Genomic DNA, 17,434 nt, shown 5'->3' with positions numbered 1-17,434 from the left:
CACCCTGTTGCCAGGGGACACAACCAGCATCAGACATGAAAAACGAAGTGAAACCCTCACGTACAGTGGCACCATTTGTGGTGCCCCTAGTGGCACTCAATTGGGCACCCTCTATATCATACATGAGGGAATCTTCAAAAAGGTACCCATCACAAATTAAGACATAGTTATGAAGCACAAATGCTGCTTTTACCGCAGATGTTGCATTCTCCATTTTCAAATTTATAGTTGTATGTGGATCCAAAACCTATGCCTTCTCCTCCTCCGGTTATCCTCTTGTTCTTCATCTATTAATGCTGCCATAATAACTGCTGACCCAACATATTGCATAGCCGACATGTTTGCTAAGCACTATACAACACGTGACAACAAAAGAGGAAGGGGAAATGACTGAGCAGCATAAAGAAGTACATCACTATGACTAAATCGCATAACATCAAAGTCGCACAAAGTCAAAGTTGCGTCAAAACACAACAAACAAAGTTGCACTGTAAATCGCGCGACTTTGGGTTCGCAATAGTGGAAACCTAACCTGAGCCTGGGTTCACACTTGTGTGGTGCGGGACACCACATGTGATTCGGATAGGAATCTCTCCACATTTCTATTCAAATCACATTTTTTGCTGAAGTTTATCTATGGCAATTTTTGCATTGTTATATTGGTCCAGCTTGGGAAAATGTAAGTATGTATTGTATTTGCAATACCTGTGGGATCCGCATGGAAGCTGGAAATCACTTTATTAGGCACAATTACTAGAGTGATCTATACATACTTCTGATTTTCATGCCAAGTCGCTACCCTGCTGCTTACTGAAAAAATTAGGTTGTTCACTCGGTTTGTGTGCCATTTAGAGAACATTTTGAAATTTCTCATTGCAAAGAATCCTCTGACTGGATTAGGTGAATATCGTAACATCACTGTGCCACCTCGTCCAAACAGGGAATGCTTTTCATTCACTGAGAAAATGCTAATTGCTGCCAGAATGGCACCTGTGCTGAGCAAGCGACCTCCTATGTTCACACTGCAGCTGGGCAGTCGCTCAGCATGGGACATGGAAGCTAGTTCAGATCACTGTATTATTACAGTAATTTCCAGCTTTCATGGGGACCCCACATGTATCGCACAGACATACTTACATTGGTGCAGCTTGGACCAACATACCTGTGCAAAAATTGCAATACCTACTGTAAAGTTCAACTTTAAAGTGTTTGTAAAGGCACAAGGTTTTTACTTGCATGCATTATATGGATGTGTGCAGCAACCCCCCCCCCCACCACCACCACCACCACCAGGCCCCACTAAGGCTGGATTCACACCTATGCATTTTTAGTGCTTTTTGCATTTTGAAGATTTGCACTACAGTCCATTTAACATTGTTTCCTATGGAACACGATCTGTAGTGCAAATCTACAAAATGCAAAAAGCACAAAAAATGCATAGGTGTGAATCCAGCCTAACACTTACCTGAGCCTCCTCTGGATCCAGTAATGTCCACAAGAGCCTTGCCTCTCTGGGGACCTGATTGGCTTTTGGCAGCAGCAGGAGCTGCAGTCAATCACAGCCAATAAGCCAATCAGGAGACGGAGGGGGCGGGACTGATCCACGGCTCTTTGTGTGAATGGACACACGGAGCCGTGTCTTAGGAGCATGCTTGCTTGGGTGCCCCCACAGCATGCTGCTTGCTGTGGGGGCACTCAGAAGAAGGAAGGAGCCAGGGGCACCGGTGTAGGACTCAAGAACTGGGCTGCTTTGTGCAAAACCACTGCACAGAGCAGATAAGTATGTTTTTTTTTTTTTGTTTTTTTAAAAAAAGCAAAGCTTTAATATTGCTTTAAGGATGCACATCCTTTCACTCGACATGGTATAATGTTGTTCCATAATCTGGCCCTTGTCACTACAGGAGACAATAACGATGTAGGTGCTTGCAGGAGGAGCCAAAATGGAGGTATATAAATAATTTACCACCAGCAGGAGAGGTAAGTATAATTAATCCTTTTTTGCAGACTGCTTTTTCTAGATTTTCTTTTTCAAGCAACAGAGTCACTTCAAGCTGTATCCATCCAAGGACCTTTTTTACCAGGGATGTCAACTGCTGTATGGTTCTCTGTCAATGATTGTGGATCATTGTACAAACTAAATATCGGACTATTGTTAACTAAACGTACACATAATGATAAACTACTTCCTCTTCCTGCAGGATCACAGCTGCATTCAGACTTGCATCCTCAACGTTGTAAATCAGGTCTTTGTACTCCAGGAGGATTCAATCAGCTGCAGGTGTGGGCCCGTCGAGGCCCCTCTGGGATTAAGTGGAATCATTTGATATGAGATCCCTAGCTGCCTAGACTATGGTCACTTCATATACAGGCAGCCTGGAAGAACACTGATGAAATGTGGCAAAAAGATTGTGGAATGCAATTCCATCTTCTCTGCATCTGCAGTAAAGAAGGAAAATAGGTCTTCAGTATGTAGTGATGATGTCAATGAGCATATGAATGACAGAAACAGTGATATGCCTGAGAATTTATGTTCAGTCAACAGGGATAACATGTTAAACAGGGAGTGTCACTTTTTATTTTAGCTTTTTCTTGTTTTCAGTCTTGCAAAAAAAAAAAAAAAAAATATATATATATATATATATATATATATATATATATATATATATATATATATATATATACACAGTGGGGATGGAAAGTATTCAGACCCCCTTAAATTTTTCACTCTTTGATATATTACAGCCATTTGCTAAAGTTAATTTTTTTTCCTCATTAATGTACACATAGCACCCCATATTGACAGAAAAACACAGAATTGTTGACATTTTTGCAGATTTATTAAAAAAGAAAAACTGAAATATCACATGGTCCTAAGTATTCAGACCCTTTGCTCAGTATTTAGTAGAAGCACCCTTTTGATCTAATACAGCCATGAGTCTTTTTGGGAAAGATGCAACAAGTGTTTCACACCTGGATTTGGGGATCCTCTGCCATTCATCCTTGCAGATCCTCTCCAGTCCTGTCAGGTTGGATGGTAAACGTTGGTGGACAGCCATTTTTAGGTCTCTCCATAGATGCACAATTGGGTTTAAGTCAGGGTTCTGGCTGGGCCATTCAAGAACAGTCACAGAGTTGTTGTGAAGCCACTCCTTCGTTATTTTAGCTGTGTGCTTAGGGTCATTGTCTTGTTGAAAGGTAAACCTTCGGCCCAGTCTATGGTCCTGAGCACTCTGGAGAAGGTTTTCATCCAGGATATCCCTGTACTTGGCCGTATTCATCTTTCCCTCAGTTGCAACCAGTCATCCTGTCCCTGCAGCTGAAAAACACCCCCACAGCATTATGCTGCCACCACCATGCTTCACTGTTGGGACTGTATTGGACAGGTGATGAGCAGTGCCTGGTTTTCTCCACACATACCGCTTAGAAATAAGGCCAAAAAGTTCTATCTTGGTCTCATCAGACCAGAGAATCTTATTTCTCACCATCTTGGAGTCCTTCAGGTGTTTTTTAGCAAACTCCATGCAGGCTTTCATGTGTCTTGCACTGAGGAGAGGCTTCCGTCGGGCCACTCTGCCATAATGCCCCGACTGGTGGAGGGCTGCAGTGATGGTTGACTTTCTACAACTTTCCCCCATCTCCCGACTGCATCTCTGGAGCTCAGCCACAGTGATCTTTGGATTCTTCTTTACCTCTCTCACCAAGGCTCTTCTCCCCCGATAACTCAGTTTGGCCGGACGGCCAGCTCTAGGAAGGGTTCTGATCGTCCCAAACATCTTCCATTTAAGGATTATGGGGGCCACTGTGCTCTTAGGAACCTTAAGTGCAGCAGACATTTTTTTGTAACCTTGGCCAGATCTCTGCCTTGCCACAATTCTGTCTCTGAGCTCTTCAGGCAGTTCTTTGACCTCATGATTCTCATTTGCTCTGACATGCACTGTGAGCTGTAAGGTCTTATATAGACAGGTGTGTGGCTTTCCTAATCAAGTCCAATCAGTATAATTAAACACAGCTGGACTCAAATGAAGGTGTAGAACCATCTCAAGGATGATCAGAAGAATTGGACAGCACCCGAGTTAAATATATGAGTGTCACAGCAAAGGGTCTGAATACTTAGGACCATGTGATATTTCAGTTTTTCTTTTTTAATAAATCTGCAAAAATGTTAATAATTCTGTGTTTTTCTGTCAATATGGGGTGCTGTGTGTACATTAATGAGGAAAAAAATGAACTTAAATGATTTTAGCAAATGGTTGTAATATAACAAGGAGTGAAAAATTTAAGAGGGTCTGAATACTTTCCGTCCCCACTGTGTATATATATATATATATATATACACTTTATTGTCAAAAGTATTGTGACACCTGCCTTTACATGCACATGAATTTTAATGGCATCCCAGTCTTAGTTTGTAAGGTTCAATATTGAATTGGCCCAACCTGTGCAGCTTTAACAGCTTTAATTCTTCTGGGAGGGCTGTCCACAAGGTTTAGGAGTGTGTCTATGGGAATGTTTGACCATTCTTCCATAAGCGCATTTGTGAAGTCAGGCACTGATGTTGGACGAGAAGGCATGGCTCACTGTCTCTGCTCTAATTCATCACAAAGGTGTTCTATCGGGTTGAGGTCTGGACTCTGTGCAGGCAAGATCCTCCACCCAAATGTCTTTATGGAGCTTGCTTTGTGCACTGGTGCGCAGTCATGTTGGAACATGAAGGGGCCATACCCAAACTGTTCCCACAAGTTGGGAGCATGAAATTGTATACAATGTATTGATATGCTGACGCCTTAAAAGTTCCCTTCACTGGAACTAAGCCCAACCACTGAAAAACAATCCCACACCATAATCCCCTCTCCACCAAATGATTTGGACCACTGGAGCGCTGGGCTGTGGTGGGGTTGGGAGCGGCTGGCCCAGGCTCTCAGCAGCTCGGTGAGCGGCCGAGCCAGGTGCCGGTCCAGGCATGTGGATGGATCCTAACCATATGGTCACGATCTTTCCTCAGCCTGGACCGGTTCTGTGATGTCAGCCAACAGCAGGCTGAAGACCGCTGTCAGCTGAAAATGGGTCACAGGAGTGCAGAACGAACTGCACTCCTGTGATCCACAGAAGAAGTACAGCCAAACAAGCTTTGGCTGTACTTCTCCTTTAAGGAGAAATTAAAGCATTTTGACCTTTATTTGGCAAGGTTGTGGGTAACTCAGCTAAGGGGTCTGCACAACCTTCCAAGTGCATAAGTGGAGAATGTGTCTTCACGCAGAGTGGGGATGTTAACTCTCAATGCCTTGGGGGTTTGAGTCATAGATCCATAAAGGGGACATCAGGAGGGTGATGGACTTTTGGTAAAGAATAGAAAGGTCCATTGAACGGACACCTCTACCGTTCGCACACTCGATGGGCATTTTTATTCTTTTACCAAAAGCCCCAGTGTCTCCCAACATCTGGACACATGGCCCATCTCAAGGAATTAGACGAAATGTGCCTTGTAGTGGACTTCTTTGCACTGTAATGGTTAAATGTTTTTTAATTCTACCAGCATCCCAGCCCTAAGTAGTGCTTATCTCCTATCCCTCCAGGCTGTAAGCGGTCCCTTGAAGTTACCAAGTACAATGCAGGGTTATTATAAGGAAGGAGGAAGTATGAGTGTGACCATTGCCTTAAACAGGAGGATTTTCAAACCGGTCGCATGCTGGAGGAACCCTGCTAGAGCAAGGAATATAATTCCTTAAGCTTTAAACTAGCAATTTTTGATAAAAGTAATTGTTGACTACTATTTCTCATTATTTTGTATAACCAAAAAGATAAAGATAAACTGTACAAATAGGTAAACGAACTGTCTCTGCCGGTTTGTTAGAGTTAACCTTCTATTTGTACTGGTGAGTATTGTCCTATAAAATTATAGTGAGGGGTAATAAAAAATATTAGAAACAAGAGATACAATTAATTCTTCAAAATTAAGTTGGCAGGGACATCTGTCTAAGAGAGGAATTCCCCTTACTTTGGGAGATTCCTTCTTTACTTCAACAGCTGTCTTATTTATGTTGTGTGTGACTAAGGGATATATTTATAAAGCCGTGATTGTGACATTCATCAAACATTTCACTGCAGGTGTATCATGGTGCATGTGTATTTTAAGTTACAGTCATTGATTCACCTGTAGTGAATGTTTATTGAATGTCATTTAACAGTATCAGAATTTGGCTGAATGATGGACAGGGAGTCCATCTCTCAGTGCCTCTCTCATCTGCTGAGAGAGGGAAGCAGAAAATCATATCTTCCTGGCTATGTCCAGGAATTATGGTAAAATTGGGTTTAAAGGGGTGGGCCAGCTGAAAAAAAAAAATCTAAAAGTCAGCAGCTACAAACACTGTAGCTGCTGACTTTTAATAAGCACGCTTACCTGTCCAGGGTGCCTGTGATGTCGGCCGCCCGAGGCCGACCCGTCCCTCGGCTCTCGGGTCCCGGTGCCACCATTCGAACTAAGGGAAACAGGCAATGGAGCCTTGCAGCTTCACTGCCCGTTTCCTACTGCGCATGCGCGAGTCGTGCAGCGCTGTGTGAATGGGGGGCGCAGTGTTGTGGGACACACACAGTTCCCAGAACACACCGCGCCCCATTCTCCAGAAGACAATGCGAGGAGGAGAAGACTGAAGATCACCGCGGTTTAGGAAGTGGCAGATTAGGACGATCTGCCTAGCAACAGCCATTTCTGGTAAGTTAAAAAAAAAAATTGCAGCATTCCTCTCGTCTCCAAGAGAGCCATCGCCACACCTGTCTACTTTTTAAACGGGGACACATCTGGGAACACTTTAGTACCAGGGACAGCCTTCTGAAAATGGGAAATGTTCTCGGAAATCGGGGACATCTGGTCAGCCTAGTTAAAGAGGCCTGCGCATGCACCTGAATGGAGAGTAAATGGGCACTCCGCTATAGTCACATTAACTTCTTTATAAATATTTACCAACGTCAATTTTTATTAGGCAGCATAAGTTTGGTAGCTGATTAGTTTAATTTGTATAATAATCCCATAATACATGCAGGAAGAAAAGAGGCAAATTTTGTACAAACATGTCTTTATCTTTGTCGTGTTCCTTTAGCAGTGCCAACTCTAAATACAGTTCTTCTAGTTGTTAAATGTTTCACTTGGTAGAACACCATTTCCATTGTACTTGTTACAGCAGTGTGGATGGATTAAATAAATTATTTGAGGAAATTAAGTGAATCCGAACAGTAAGTCTTCCAAAGACTAAACAAATTGTGAATAAGATCTTTTGCTCCAGCTCCTACTCTGCAGATGTCTGAGTGACTCTAGAACCTAATATCAATGAAGGAACAGATCCTTTACAGCATGCTTTAATGCTACATGAGCAGCACCGCATGAATTGATTTTCCTGGTCTTTTGTTCTCATCATCCAGGGTGCTTAAACCATAAATCACTAAATGATTTTTCGCAGATTTCCCTATATCACTTAATACTCAAAGGCTATTAACCCTCCATGGGTTTTTCACTGTAATTCTAAGTTCAAAGTATATTTTAAAAGGACATATCCACTCTTTTAAACATCTCTGTTTCTAATTAACTTATCTTGGGGAAGAAGGGAAAAAAAGCAAAGGAAAAAAATAAAATATTTATATATAAAAAATGTAATCATTTTTTCAGCCTCGTGTGATTTAGCTGTGTCATTAATGCATGTAAAGTGGACCTGAATAATGAGTGTGGTTTTCTACTTTACAAATTCATCTACTGAGAAACCAAGAGTCAAATTCCAAAAGACATCTGGTTTCTATTGCGTCGAGTTGCCCGTTTTGGAGTTCTAATCATGTGTTATTTTAAGGAGCGCGGTGTCAATCACTCAGCTAATAGGGAGAAGTCAGTGCCTAAATACCTGGGAGAATGAGAACTGCTCGAAAACAGGTGCAGTGTGTTTAGACAATTGCTGGTAAGCATTGCTATTTGGTAAAGTACTTATGCATTTATAATAGAGTCATTGCAGAAGAATGTACGTTTTGACTGAAAAGTAAAGTAGCATATAAAGGGCACTATCAGCCTGATAATATAGGCTGACATGAAACTCTATGGGGCAGATTACTAAAACTGGAGAGTACAAAATCTGTTGCAGCTCTGCACAGAAACCAATCAGCTTTCATTTTTTTCGTCAGAGCTTGACTGAACAAGCTAAAGTTAGAAGCTGATTGGCTAACATGCACAGCTGAACCAGATTTTGCACTCTCCAATTTTAGTAAATGAACCCCTATGGTTAGCACGCCTTAACTTTTCTTAAAAGGTTGTGTGCACTTCCCAAAGTTTAGGAGTATTCTAACCACTAATTGTTTTTAAAGTGAACTTCTGACTAGGCTGTGATTATATGAAAACCCCTAAAAGGAAAATAATTTTTAAAAAGGAGCCCCTCACTGACCTCTGTAGCTGCAGGCACTGTGGAGCAATTTATCCTCAAAGTTCACAGCAAAAAATGAAGTCATTAAAGCAGTTCTGTAAACAGTGTAGTTCTCTTTTTCCCACCTCCCAGAGCTTGTACTATGTGTTTAAGTTAAACATTAGAAGGGTGAAAGGCTGTGGGGTCAATGCTGAGAAGGTGGTAAAAGGGTGAGCAGAAATGATGAGTCACAGTTGGGAAAAGGAGTAGGGGGAGAGGAGCTTCGGAGTCATTGATGGGGGAGCAGGGTAAACAGACGGAGAGCAAAGAAAGCTGAGCTGCCAATCCACTGCTAGGTGGTTAAGCAAGGGGAGCTGAACTGCTAAGTCAGTGCAAGTAATGGGAGCATTGAGTGTTAATCTGCAGAGAGCAAGATCCAAACAACCTTATTACTTCTGCTATGAATGATTAGGAATAATTTCTCCACACACAGTGCTTGCAGCAATTAATTGAATTACATAGCTTGTCCATAGGTTGACCTAAAGGTTATCCTATTTTAATCATGCATATCTCACCCTTAAAGTGATTGTAAAGGTTCCAGTTTTTGTTTTTTTTTAAATAACAAACCTATCATACTTACCTCCACTGTGGAGTTCGTTTTGCACAGAGTGGCCCTGAACACCATCTTCTGGCGATCCTCGGCGGCTCTCGCGGCTCCTCCCCATATCAGATAACCCCCTAGGAGAAGTGCTCTCCCGGGGGGTTACCTTGGGGGCGCGCTCCCGAATCTAGCATTCGGCGTCCATAGACACAAATGCCGGACTCGGCCCCGACATCATTGAATTTGATTGACAGCAGCGGGAGCCAATGGCTGTGCTGCTATCAATCTATCCAATCAAGAGTCGAGAACCCCGGGCAGAGGAAGAGTGCATCTCCGCTGGGTGAAATTCCAGGGCTCATGTAAGTAAAAGGAGGGGCCGGGGGGCCGGTCACCGCAAGGTGTTTTTTCACCTTAATGCATAGGGTGCATTAAGGTGAAAAAACATGAGGTGAAAAAACATGAGGGGTACCTCTTTTCTGTTACCTTTTTTGCTGGTTAATAGATACAAACAATAGGCATGCAGGTTAACAGATACTCTGATCAGTGGCCTGCATAAGACTATATATATTTTGGAATATACCCACATGCTACCTATTAGTCTAGGGCTAGCTTGGGAGCCAAAGTATCCAGGCAGCAGGCATCTGGTAGTAGAAGTTTTATTCAAAAAGAACCAATGCTTGTGCAAGAAGATATGTACTGTATACTGCTCAGGACGATCTGCTCACCATAGGCTCCACTGCAAAACTCCCTGGTTCCTATCTGGTTTGTTGCACTCCAGCAAATACAGTAATACCTCAGATTGCGAGTAACACGGTTTACGAGCGTTTCACAATAAGAGCTATTATTTTTTTTAAATCCTGAGTTTGTGAGCGTTCTCTCGCAAGACGAGCAGGATTCAAGCCTCTGGAGTGTGCAGTATCGCATTTGGCCAGAGGTGCAAGAGCGCCGGTGACTCTCGGAGCCGCTTGGATACACCATCGGAAACACTCGGAAACACTCCATTCCAGAGTATCGTCCTGGTCATGGTCAACCAAAGAAGTTGAGTGCATGTGCTCAGCTTCATATCCAGAGGGTGTCTTTGGGAAATAGACGTATGAGTGCTGCCAGCATTGCTGCAGAGGTTGAAGGGGTGGGGGTCAGCCTGTCAGTGCTTAGACCATCAGACTGCATCAAATTGGTCTGCATGGCTGTCCTCCCAGAAGGAAGCCTCTTCTAAAGATGATGCACAAGAAAGCCCGCAAACAGTTTGCTGAAGACAAGCAGACTAAGGACATGGATTACTGGAACTATGTCCTGTGGTCTGATGATACCAAGATAAACTTATTTGGTTCAGATGGTGTGAAGGGTGTGTGGCGGCAACCAGGTAAGGAGTACAAAGACAAGTGTGTCTTGCCTACAGTCAAGCATGGTGGTGGGAGTGTCATGGTCTGGGGCTGGATGAGTACTGCCGGCACTGGGGAGCTACAGTTTATTGAGGGAACCATGAATGCCAACATGTACTGTGACATACCGTTGCAGAGCATGATTCCCTCCCTTTGGAGACTGGGCCGCAGGGCAGTATTTCAACATGATAACGACCCCAAACACACCTCCAAAATGACCACTGCCTTGCTAAAGAAGCTGAGGGTAAAAGTGATGGACTGGCCAAGCATGTCTTCAGACCTAAACCCTATTGAGCATCTGTGGGGCATCCTCAAACAGAAAGTGGAGGAGCACAAGGTCTCTAACATCCACCAGCTCCGTGATGTCATCATGGAGGAGTGAAAGAGGACTCCAGTGGCAACCTGTGAAGCTCTTGTGAACTCCATGCCCAAGAGGGTTAAGGCAGTGCTGGAAAATAATGGTGACCACAAAAATTATTGACACTTTGGGCCCAATTTAGACATTTTCACTTAGGAGTGTATTAACTTTTGTTGCCAGCGGTTTAGACATTAATGGCTGTGTGTTAAGTTATTTTGAGGGGACAGCAAATTTACACTGTTATACAAGCTGTACACTCACTACTTTACATTGTAGCAAAGTGTCATTTCTTCAGTGTTGTTACGTGAAAAGATATAATAAAATATTTACAAAAATGTGAGGGGTGTACTCACTTTTGTGAGATACTGTATATAGCCCCATAATTTTATATACATTGCACTGCTTGGAAAAGGTCTGAAACACATTGCAAGAACATACTGTTTTTATGTTCTGTTTTCAATACATTTGCATTTTATGGCTAAGTTGACATTGTATGCTGAGCTATCCTTTGCACCATACACTTTCTGCCATCCTCTTCTATTTGTTACCTGCTTTCAATATTATAACTGGCTTAGGGAATAAACATAGCCATGTTTCAGCTCGATGACCCAATACTCCCCCCCCCCATAACAACTGATAAAAAATAATAAATCAAGGGGCAATTTGCTCCCTTAAACTGGAACTGGACCTGTTCACTTTGTAAGGTAATTTTCCCTAAGCAAAATAAGGAAACGTTCTGCTCACTTTTTATTATCCAATCAAGTACAAGCAAAAGTGCAGTTTTTTTAAATTTTTTTTTTTCCTTATACACAATTGGGTATTCTTTGCAAAAAGAATTTTTACCACGTTCACTAAGCTATATGAAAATTCTTTTACAAAGTGAATAGCATATTTGCCTTTAGTAAAACAACCCCATAGAATGAGATTTGATGATGTCCCCATCATGTTCAGTGCTTTTGCTGAAGGCTCTGACATGAGAAAGCAAAACCCTGCCTCTACCAAGATGGCCACAACCACACAAACACCGTGGAGAGCCAAGCATAGTGAGTCAATAATGGAGAAAAGATCAGCTGTAGGTAGGATTGCCACCTGTCTGCTATTCACCCAGACAGTCCGAATTTTGAATTATGTGTCTGGGCCTCAGTGCATTTTAAACCCAGACACATTATTCAGGCTCCTTAAATAGGGTTGCCAGAAGAATGATTGTGAAGCGGCACTGATAGAGTTAATGGGCACCAGATGGGGTTTAAAGGGCACTTAGTCCTGATGGCAGCAGTTTGGAGGCACTTGTCAAGTTGATTTTATCTGGGGCCGGTAGTCTCCTACAGAGGGGCGCTCCACCCATGTAAGATGTCCTGTCTGCAGCCTTAAGGACCGATTTCCCATAGTGTGCATCAAGTAATCTGGGTCCTCAAACCTAAACCTTGGTTTAGTGTAGATGTGTGAGAAACAGCTGCATTGGGTAAGGCCTAGCCACGTTCTTGAGGCTCTGCTGGAGAGAGCCTGTTGCTTTGAGGCATGAGGAAAGGGATGTAGTTTTGAGATGAATTACCAGAGGTTACTCTTCCATGAGTCTGTGGAGAGCCTGGGAAAGTGTCAAGACAGGCTCATCCAAGGAAACCCTGCATAATGCTGTGAGTTTTTGGCTGCTTTAGGAGACTGTTGCTATGTAGATACAGAACATAGGGTGCAGGCCTAAGGCCCTTGTTCTGTATTGCTGTCTACCTGGCTATTTTTGTCTTTGAAGTCTGTGGGGCTGTTGCCTACTGCCCTAGGGTGTGCTGTGCCCTAACCCTCTCCCCCTACATTTTGTTATCGTGAGCAGTAAACTCACTTTTGTTCAGCCTAAAAGTAACAGGTGCCCATTTTTCTCCAACTGTCTTATGTCCCCCATGCCTAGGAACCATCACCCCGAGGTGAAATGTCAACCCTCTCTGATGCCGAGGGTCAGAGGGGCGCTACATGTAGAGGACACGTAGGCCTAGTGCTTCTTCCTCAATACATGTTTTTATTGAATAAAATAGAGGTGAATAAACTCACAAACCTGTACTTGTGTCATAGCATTATCATAAAATCATCCGCTTAAGTCCATATGCGAAAATCTACAACATTGTGTTCTTCTCTTGTGTTCTTCTATGCTTTCTGTTCATTTGGACTTCCCCAGTCTTTGTAAGGCAGCAAGGTGTGCATTATCCACATATACTAATATGTCAAGATAAGAGTCTGATACAACCTGGGGACTTACCACACAGCGCAGGACAGTGAACATTGTGATATGTTCTGGTGCGCTACATCTACATTGAACACTCCTGCACTATATATCCTTTATTGTACAGTACATACCTATCACCAAAGTGTTCATTGTCTTAACAGTTGCTGGTTGCTAAGCAGTCCCTGAAAATTTTAAAGAGGTTGTATACCTACCTTTATGATTTGTGCCTATAGGTAAGCCTAGAATAAGGCTTACCTATAGGTACTGTAGGTATCTCCTAAACATGTACCGTTTAGGAGACATTTACTGTATACTGCGCCAATGATGTCACGGCGCATGCGCTCTGAAGGAACAGCCACCCACGCCGATTCATCAGGAGTGTGTGCTATGACCGGCGGCTCCCGCGTGCATGCGCAGGAGTGACATCACACGGCCCGGTAGGAAGACAGCCAAAGATGGATGCGGCCTAAAGCAGGGACGACGTGGGCTTCGTTTGCAAGTAAGTGTCACAAAATGTGCTAGTATGCGATGCATGCTAGCACATTATGCCTTTACTTTGCAGGAAAGAAAAAAAGGGGAAAAAACTCAGATTTTACTTCCTCTTTAATGAAGGTCTTCTTTAAGGTAGACTCAGATAAATTTTAGCTCTCTGGCAGTTTTCAGTGTATGCAAAATCATATGTATCGGAAGTGTTGTATTTTTTTTTAATGATTGTGCTGAGGTTTATACATGTCTGTGAAACTCTTACTTGTGGAACAGCGATCTAAGCATATTTTATGCAAGAATAGTTTTGTTTTACTTGACCATGCCCCTTTAAGCCCCTCCCACAGTGCAATTTGGTCACATGGGCACAGACAGCAATAAAAACTTACAGGTGTTCTAATCCATCTCTACTCTATCCAAATAAAAAAAAAAGTTTTGCCTTTAGTTATACATTACTGAAATGGGAGCTGTGTATGATCATTCAAGCTTAAAGTAATAAACCACTTATATAATAACCACATGATATAATAAAGCACTAGAAAAGAAAGATCAAGAAAATAGTAGACTGCAATGAGGAAGGGGGAAATGACAAGGAAATAATAAATCAGACTTAGGTTGTTGCATAAAATTTAGGTTACCTTAATTTCATTTAAAAAGATTTTTACAGCTCTCTAAATTTGTCTCTTTCACTAAAGAATACATTGATCGTCTTGCCAGGCATGGTGTCCACTGTTAATATGAGGAAGCTGGCCTGGAGCAATGATGTGCAACCGACACTGGAATGAGTGCATATAGACAGGAAGAGGCTGTCAAAGATCAGTGGCACCAAGGTGCAAGAAAGGGTGAAAAAACAGGTGACTTTGTATTTCATGAAAAATATTGCAATTATTATTCATAGTGCTTTAGCAAACTAAGTCATCTATGCAGGGTTTAGATATATTTAAAGGGTAACTGCACTCACTGGACTGGAGAGCAGGGAGGGTAACACTGGGAGGGAAACTAATGGTGGGTGAGTGCTGTTAGAAAAAAAACAGAATGTTTCTAAAAATAGAAATGCAAATAAAAATGTGATGAAGAATAGATAAAGCAAACTTACCCCAAAAAACACAGAAACGTTAAAATAGAAAGGGAAATGAAATGAAAGACAAATGTATGCATCCAGTGATCAGCACAGCTCTGAAGAATAAAAAATATATATACTATGCAAAACATAAATCTAAACTGTAAACCGTCTGCAATACCAAGCTTTAAACATTATGGTTACATTTTTACCCGCTTGAGCCCCGGCACTGCGTCGCTTTAACCGACAATTGCGCGGTCGCGCAACGTTGCACCCAAACAAAATTGGCGTCCTTTTTTTCCCACAAATAGAGCTTTCTTTGGTGGTATTTAATCACCTCTGTGGTTTTAATTTTTTGCGCTATAAATAAAAGAAGAGCGACAATTTTGAAAAAAATGCATTTTTTAAAACTTTTTGCTATAATAAATATCCCCCAAAAATATATATATTAAAAAAAAAAATTTTTCTCAGTTTAGGCCGATATGTATTCTTCTACATATTTTTGGTAAAAAAAATTTGCAATAAGCGTATATTGATTGGTTTGCGCAAAAGTTATAGCGGGATAGTTTTATGGCATTTTTATTATTAATTTTTTATCGGGACTGTGACATTATGGCAGACACGTCGGACAATTTTGGCACATTTTTGGGGCCATTGGCATTTTTACAATGATCAGTGCTATAAAAATGGATTGATTATAATAAAAATGTCACTGGCAGGGAAGGGCTTAACACTAGGGGGCGACCAAGGGGTTAATTGTGTTCCCTAATGTGTGTTCTAACTGAAGGGGGGAGGAGACTGTGTAGGGGAAGAGAGAGACGATCTGTCACTTCTCCACTCAGAGAACCGGAAACTGTGTTTACACACACAGATGCCTGTTCTCCGCGTGCTCCAATCGATCGCAGGAGCCCGGCAGTGATCTTGACCACCAGGCACTCGCATCGACACCATGGTCGAGAAGGGGGCGCGCGCGCCCCTAGTGGCCACAGGGCGACGCAACGTTACAAAACGTTGTTTCGCCCAGCCGAGCCATTCTGCCAAAGTACAACAGCGGCGTCTGGTCAGCAAGTGGTTAAAACCTAAAGAATGCAAATGGAGGTCAACTGCATTAAGAGGCATTCCCCCATGGGATTGCAGTGGCCCATTTAACCCCTTGGGGTTTTCTTTTCCCCCTTTTCCTCTTCTCTTTTTTATATGTCTCGTACCTGCATGAGATGCCTTGTGGTTAACTGTTACCTCAAGGTTTGACTGTTGGAGTTGCTGCGGGCATCTAATGATTGCTCTTCACATATCCTGCAAGGGTTTAAATTGAAAGCATCAGAGCTCTGTTGTAACAGGACACAATTAGTGATCTTCCCACCTATCCCTTCCTACTTGTCAGGTCCAGGTATTGTGTGGTTATATCACTTTTATGTGTTTGGTATTGTTATATTTGAGGTTGCTCGGGCAACATAGTTCAATTTTAGTCATTTTAATGGTTAATATACTGCAAATATTAATTTATATTGGTTAACCAATAAAGTGTGACAGCCAAACTAATTTATTATATAAGATAATTGCCTTTGTCTGTTTATTCATGTTTATTTTTTGGTGTCTTAAGCCCCATACACACTATCAGATTTTCTACTGATTTTTTCCTTCAAATTTACCAAAACCATACATTTTTATGAGGTCAAACCTTAGGAGTTTCAATTTGTATGCAATCAGGCAGGCCCTTGCACTACATGGTTTTGGTAAATCTGAAGACAAAAATCAGCAGAAAATCTGATAGTGTGTATGGGGCTTAAGGGTTTGAAGTGTTTGCAATCCCATAAGAACATTCTAGTTAAAAAAAAAACTTTTTTAAGACTTAGCATTTTGAAAAAAAATCATGTAAAACTAAAAAAAAAAAGTTTTACACTGTTTTAAACGTGGGTATTCTATATTTTACTTGGCTGGACCTAATTCTATAGGCCAAGAGTAGGTGTAGCCAAGTAAAGTATGGGCTGTCCAAGTTAGAAAGTAAAACTCTTTTTTTTTACCTGAATTAGACTGCTTTCGCACTGCTCTGTTGCAGAAAATGTTGCATATCCATTTTTGACGCATTTCTGGTGCACCTGGCAAAAAGGACGTGTGACTCAAAAAAATGCAGGTTAGCTTTTGATTCCCACACAGGGGATATGGGCATGAAACATAAGATAGAAGTTCATGTGAAAATACAAAATAAAACATGTTATAAGGATATGTTATAGACTGACACCAAATTTTTGCTGCAATTTCAGTGCATTTTCCTTTCATTTTAATGGAGAGGTGCACACCAAACATGCACCAAAAACGCAGCATGCAGGATTTTTAAAAACACAACTGACTGGTGTGAACAGTTCCATAGGATTTAATGGTCATTCATTTTTCATCTGCTTATGTTAAGACAAAAACTGAAGAAAAATAGACCAGTGTGAAAGGGCCCTAAGAGTAATAAAATCAGTCATATGTCTACTGTATATTCCAATTTAGGACTAATACAACTTTAAATGATGGTACCCATACGCCGCATTTCCTGACATCATCCCCAGATCAATGTTCTCTGAGCCCAGGTTCACACTAATGCCCCGTACACACGGTCGGACATTGATCGGACATTCGGACAACAAAATCCTAGGATTTTTTTCTGACGGATGTTGGCTCAAACTTGTCTTCCATACAAATGGTCACACAAAGTTGTCGGAAAATCCGATCATTCTGAACGCTGTGACGTAAAACGCGTACGTCGGGACTATAAACGGGGCAGTAGCCAATAGCTTTCATCTCTTTATTTATTCTGAGCATGCGTTGCACTTTGTGCGTCGGATTTGTGTACACACGATCGGAATTTCCGACAACGGATTTTGTTGTCGGAAAATTTTATAGCCTGCTCTCAAACTTTGTGTGTCGGAAAATCCGATGGAAAATGTGTGATGGAGCCCACACACGGTCGTAATTTCCGACAA

Source organism: Aquarana catesbeiana, linkage group LG04 (genome assembly GCF_042186555.1).
Source record: "Aquarana catesbeiana isolate 2022-GZ linkage group LG04, ASM4218655v1, whole genome shotgun sequence".
NCBI classification, from domain to species: domain Eukaryota; kingdom Metazoa; phylum Chordata; class Amphibia; order Anura; family Ranidae; genus Aquarana; species Aquarana catesbeiana.
Note: the sequence above shows the minus strand (reverse complement) of the source record.